This window comes from Sinocyclocheilus anshuiensis, unplaced genomic scaffold (assembly GCF_001515605.1).
Source record: "Sinocyclocheilus anshuiensis isolate Anshui unplaced genomic scaffold, SAMN03320099.WGS_v1.1 scaffold106, whole genome shotgun sequence".
Taxonomy (NCBI): Eukaryota; Metazoa; Chordata; class Actinopteri; order Cypriniformes; family Cyprinidae; genus Sinocyclocheilus; species Sinocyclocheilus anshuiensis.
The window spans coordinates 748,630-755,392 of NW_015542347.1; the positions used below are offsets into that span (position 1 = coordinate 748,630).

General features: G+C 32.1%; 1 protein-coding gene across 1 annotated transcript in view; it reads left to right on the top strand.

Moving 5' to 3' along the window:
- Window positions 1–1,745: 1,745 nt before the first annotated feature.
- The window catches only part of LOC107691423 (transmembrane protein 108-like), a 40,627-nt gene continuing 35,609 nt past the window's right edge, over window positions 1,746–6,763 (top strand). The window contains exon 1 of the mRNA XM_016490010.1: window positions 1,746–1,752. The gene's annotated coding sequence lies outside the window, so the exon portion shown is untranslated. The remainder of the gene's footprint in view (window positions 1,753–6,763) is intronic.

Below are 6,763 nucleotides of genomic sequence, written 5' to 3' on the forward strand. Positions count from 1 at the left end.
ACATGTACCTTTTTATGTGCCATGTTTCGTGACACACTCTGCTCAAACTTTCCATTTCTGAACAGTTTCTAATGCCTCCATTTCTAATGCCTTAAATTTTAGATGCAAATTATTTGCCCAAGAGCTCTCCACTTGCTATTAAAAGCTGATTCAATGTGCCTGACCTGGTTGTAGTTGTTTATATGTGTTGAGCAACACAATTCAACTGATGTCTGATCACAGCTGTGTGCATGTTGCTTATTCAGTCAGAATGTAGAATCTGAACTATCTGTAATATTAGTTTTAGAGATGCAGCAATATTTCTATTTTGGCTGATACTGAAAAACCGTCATGTTTTGGACGATATTGAAATTTTATAAAATTTTGTCAAAAAATGAATAAATAAATCAGAAGAAGAAATAACTAAAACCTAAACAACATTATACTGTACAGTATTAAAATTGATATTTATTTTTAGATTTGCTAAAGACATTTAACAGTGTTATGAATTTTTGTTTTTAAAGATGAACTTTGAGGACACACAATTAAATAAACAATATTGGGTCGTTACCAATTTAAAAAAATAATATGAAAAAAATAATTATTTTCCAATATTTGATATTGGCCAAACTAACTATATTAATCTATAATAACTATATACATCAGTGTATTGGTATCAGTGATACTTGCCTTCGGTCATAAAAAAGATGTCCTCAAACAAATATTACAAATATACTGTCTTTATGTTGTTTCTACATTAATTTGAAGATTGAATGTGAAATTATTGCAACATAAAAGTATATTTAAAAACTTTAATGTTAGGTGGGATTAATCGCGATTAATCACGATAAATTTCTAAAAAATAAAATTGTGATTAGTTCATTTCTTTGAATTGATCGACAGCACTGATATAATAAAATACTTTTATTTTGATAAAGACCCACACAATGATCAAAGACCTTCATGAGCATTTAAAAAAAAAAATCCCTTTTTAAAAGTTTTTCAAACTACAATAATGTGTTCTCTGTTAAATTTCAAGTGTAAAAATTGTTGTATTTCATTTTTTCTTGATTCAAGTGACATAATATTTTGATCATACCCTAAGCGGATCCGCTTGAAGTTTGTTTTGTGAACTGACATTAAGACAACATCTTTTACGATTCATTTAGTGCTTAATCACTGAGCTAAATGTGCTGTTGTGTTGACATCATTTTAAGAGGCCCTTTGGCTTTGTGTGCTGTAAGAGACTCTGACTCTGAACCAGAGGAAGAGGCGACGGGTTTTGTCACCTTCCTCGTGGGAGACGTGAAAGGCATGCTGGGAAGGTAATGCACTTTTAATGGCCTGGTGCAGAGCCCTGCAGCTGTGACGGCCCATGTAGCTGCGGCTCTGATTGATTACACGTCTCCCGGGGGCCGGGGAGAGTGACGCAGCAGCTGCAATTCATCGTGCCATCAGGGCCGCTGGAGAACCAGTCGTGATTCAGCAGAACACTGTCCGCACTGGTATCCACACAGTGCTGCTCGTAGGGGAGGTGTTATTGTCTAGCCTGCTGATGATTCATTTTTACATATATTAATTTTTAATCTCAGGACATGGATAGGAACATGGCGCTTTTATTGAATCAGGTCAGCAAAGGCACTGAATACTGATGATGCAGAAGATTATTATGTGGTCATAGTTTTACTCATTGGTTTTCATACCTAATGCTCATCAAACTCCACGTCCTTATGACATGGAGACATGATCGGATGTGAATTATATTATTATCAGGTCATAAGATTATTGTAAGATGTGAATATACACACATTACCATTACCATAAGATTTAAAAAAAAGAAATTAATACTTTTATTCAGCGAGGACGCATTCAATTGTTCAAAAGGGACATTAATGTTAGAAAAATACTTTTAGTTTTTGAACTTTCTGTTTATTAAAGAATCCTGAAAAAATACTTGCACAAAAATATTAAGCAGCACAATTGTATTCAATATCGATAATAATAAGAAATGTTTCTTGAGCACCAAATCACATTAGAATGATTTCTCAAGGATCATGTGACACTGAAGACTGGAGTAATGGCACAGGAATATATTACATTTTAAAAGAAATCCTAAAAGAAAAAAAACATGTTTTAAATTGCAATATATTTCACATTATTGTTTTTTACTGTATTTTTGATCAAATAAATGCAGCCTTAGTGAGCATAAGAGATTTCTTTCAAAATGTTTATATTTGTATTGGATGGTTACTCTTTAAAAACACTAAGAATTTCATAAAACTGTTAAATGTAATGTTTTGCCAATTTAAAAAGAAATGATTTAATAAAAATAAAAACGTTCATACTTTACATTGTAATGTTCTGAGGCCTAAATTCACCATTTAAAATATTTTTTTAATTTATTTAGACAAAAGGTATAGAAAATGCAGTCCATGAAAATAATTATCAGCTTATCATATGTACAAGAGTTTTAATATCAGTGCATCCCTAATTTGGAAACCATTTTTGCATCCTAGTTTAAAGGAATTATCTTCATGGACTGAGGAAAGAGTATATGAAAAGTTCAAGAAAATAATCTTTTATTTTATAGTATGCCTTTTTAAGAATATGAGGTCACTGCTGGGTTATCAGCGATACTGGAGCTTGTGTGGCATTCCACATGCTTGATTGCTGCCATGATGGGCCTCTCAGACACACTCGGAAACAGGAAACACATGTGCAGCCGCTCTGAGTCTCTACATACCTTATCAGTGCTGCATGCTAATCACCATCAGAGAAACAGTCCAATTCTCCCTCATCAGGCATCGTTTTAACCCTCTTGGGATACTTTAAACCTCATCCCGAAGTTAGTTTAATTATAACAGAATGTTTTCAAGATGATTTTACTCTGTTCGATTATTTCTAGCTAGAAGAATAAGCATTTACATACAGTACTTGTGTAAGGTAGCCTGTGTTTGGGGCTAAACTGGCATATTTCGCCTTTATTCACTCGATTGGAATTATAATTATGATTTCAATCAAGTTTCAAACAGGCTATAAATATTTTCTTTAACAGAAAAAATGAACACCAGCTGCTGTTATCTAATATCGATTATGTCTTGTTTTATTTTCAGTATTTGCAAACAGCATTTTCAGGAGCTCAGATAAAATGCAAATCTGTGAATTGCTCCTGTGTCTTTTCTTAAAGTAGCAACACAGTCTTATCTTAGACACACAGGACCTTGTTAGCTTCTGCAGAAGCCCAGAGGAAATGATGTCATGTAATACACGGTGAATGTGAGAGTGGTCCAGGTTTAATTGGATTAATGAGTCCTTGTAAACGAATTAGTGAGTGAGTGCAGTCAATATTCCCAGTCAATCAGCTTGACTATAGTGAACAAGATACCATGAGAGAGTCGCTCTAACCTCACAGAGAACAAGCACATACTGTAATTGAGTTTGCAAATGCTCTCATGACTTCATGTACTGTGTTGTACAGTTAAATTAACATGAAATCAAACTTGACCCTCTTTATTTTCTCAATTATGTCATTATGCTCAAGTCACTAGCGCATGTTATTATAAAGAAAAAAAAATCTTTGTTTTCATAATATTTCTTAGAAATATAATAACTTTCCCACCACGGAAACCACTTTTGTACTGATGTGTAGGCAAGGAAATATAATATTAACTTCCAATTTCAAAGTCTAATTTTCCAGATCCAATTAAATACAGCACTCTGATAAGCAAATCTGATAAGGATGACTTATTTCATTTCCTCCTGGATAATAAGTGAAATCTGTAACGAATGCTGTTGTCTTCATTTGTAGCAAATGATGTTCATGTTGCCTCTAAAGACCTAATTTATTACCTGGAAAATGTACATTTACATTTATGCAGATGCTTAAATCCAGTGTTGGGGAAAGTTACTTTTAAAAGTAATGCATTACAATATTGCCTTACTCCATAAAAAAGTAACTAATTACGTTACTTAGTTACTTCTTATGGAAAGTAATGCGTTACGTTACTTTTGCGTTACTTTTTAAATCTGGACAGGGCTTCCTTGTTTGTTTTTAAAATAAAAAATGATATTTTTGGCAAATATAAAAGCCTTTTCACAGCAAAAGTGAAATGAATAAGCCTCAGGCTGAAGGGAAAGTAAATTTACGTCTGTACAGTAGAATGCAGAAGAAGAAATTTCAACACACTTCAGCAATAAAAAAAAGACACAAATGTTTGTCTAGAGTAATTTTTGCTTAGTATGGTTGAACCGGATCATCAAAGGTCAGAAGCAAAGACAGTAGTTAACAGAATGGGATTAAATACATAAAGGATATTTATGTTGTTTAACATATAATTATTGCAGGTTTGCGTCATATTCGGAGTTGCATTATTTTTATTCATTTTGAGGAATACTGAATCTGTGTTTTTTTTTGTGAGTGAGATGAATTAATGCATATTCATATTTATTTTAGAACTACAATAATGTCTGATTTCTCTCAACATGGGGACAGGAGAGCTGTCAGTCAATAAATTGGAAAAAAAAGTAACTCAGATATTCTATTGTAAATTAAAAAGTAATGCGTTACTTTACTAGTTACTTGAAAAAAGTAATCTGATTACACTCTTAAAAATAAAGGTGCTTCACGATGCCATAGAAGAACCTTTTTGTCTAAATGGTTCCATAAAGAACCTTTAACATCTAAAGAACCTTTCTGTTTCACAGAAGGTCCTTTGTGGCAAAAGAAGGTTCTTCAGATTATAAAAAGGTAAGAAAGAGATGGTTCTTCAAAGAACCTTTGACTGAATGGTTCTTTGTGGAACCAAAAATGGTTCTTCTATGGCATCGCTTGAAGAACCTTTTGAAGCACCTTTATTTTTAAGAGTGTACGTAACTCACATTACTTGTAATGCGTTACCCCCAACACTGCTTAAATCAACGCACTAAAATTGCATTGAAGGTATGCATTTTATAACTTCCCTGGAAAGTGAACATGTGACATGGTTGTTATTACTACAATGCTCTATTGTTTTTGTTTCGGTTAGTTTATTCAAGGAATATTCAACTTACATGTTGCCACATTGATTTATTAAAAGCAAAATACGTTTTTCTTTAAAATTTTCCAGTGAGGTCAAAGTTATTGACACTGGAATTGTTAGACGTTTTCTTCAGTAGTCAGTCTTTAATTTAATTTAATCATGTCACTCAATATACACTACTATTCAAACGTCTTTTTATGTTTTTAAAATAAGTCTCTTATATGCTCACCCTGGTTACATTTATTTGATGAATTAGTTTTACAGTAAAATCAGTAATATTGTGAAACATTCTTGTATTATTACAGGAACTGTTTTTTATTTATTTTAATATATTGTAAAATGTATAGTTTTTATTATTTAATGGAAAAAACTGAATGTTTAGCAGCCATTACTCCAGTCTTCAATGTCACATGATCCTCCAGAAATCATTCATACACCGATTTGGTGCTCAAGAAACATTTCTTATTATCAGTGTTGCGCTGCTTAAAGAAGTAGTTCATTTCAGAATGAAAATTTCCTTATGATTTACCAGAGGTAGAGAGTAGTGAAGTAACTCAAAAGTAATTCAAAGATTTACTTGAGTACAAGAAAGTACTACATTTTTTAATGTTCTTAAGTATCTAATTTGACCTTATTAGATACTTAAGAACATTAAAAAATGTAGTACTTTCTTGTACTCAAGTAAATCTTTGAGTTACTTTTACTTGAGTAAAAGTAAGAAAGTCATAGATTTCTAATGTAATTAGAAACATAGTGCAGTAAAAGGTACAATATTATGCTTTGGAATTCTGTGAATTAAATTTTTCTAAAGAAAAACACTCTGACACTTCAAAAGTACTTTTACAGCAGAGTAAAAATACTTCACTACTGTCCGCTTCTGTAATTTACTCACCCCCATGTCATCCAAAATGTTTATCTTTCTTTCTTCAGATGAAAAGAAATTAAGTTTTTTGAGAAAAACATTCCAGGAATTTTCTCCATATAGTGGATTTCAGTGATGTCCACTATACTGTAATTAGAACAGTGCAAATATTACTATACTATACTGAAGGTCCAAATTGCATTTTAACAGCTTCAACACGATCCCAGCCGAGGAATTAGTGTCTTATCTAATTAAATGATTGGTCATTTTCTTCAAAAAAAAAAAGTATATACTTTTTAACCACAAATGCTCATCTTGCACTCTAGGCATTGCGTAATCACATTGGAAAAGTCACGCATGGTTATTTCTTCTTATGTGTACTTCGGTTAAAAAACTCCATCTCAATTTCTCCTCCAACTTCACAATTGCCCAACATCATTGTTTTACCTTTTTTTTTTGTAAAGTGCATTTGAGTTTTTTTGCACGTTCACTTAATTTCTTTTCGACTGAAGACATGAACATCTTGGATGTCATGGGGGTGAGTAAATTATTAGGAAATTTTCATTCTGGGAGTGAACTTCTCCTTTATCATTTAAATATAAGATGAAAAGAAACCTCAAAACAAAAACATTTATTTGCAATAGAAACCTTTTGTAACATTATAAATGTCTTCACTGTCACTTTTGATCAATTTCATGTTTCCTTGCTCAAGAAAAGTCCAAATTCCTTTAATAAAAAATGTCCAATTGGCAAGCCATTTTATTTAGTCACCAAAGCCATTTCTACTAACAAATGACATTTGGTGAGAATACATTTTAGACATTTTAGGTTACATTATTTAAGTACTGTGGTATATACAATGTAAAAAAACAAGGTATTGTCAGTAAACCATAGTAAAAGAAAA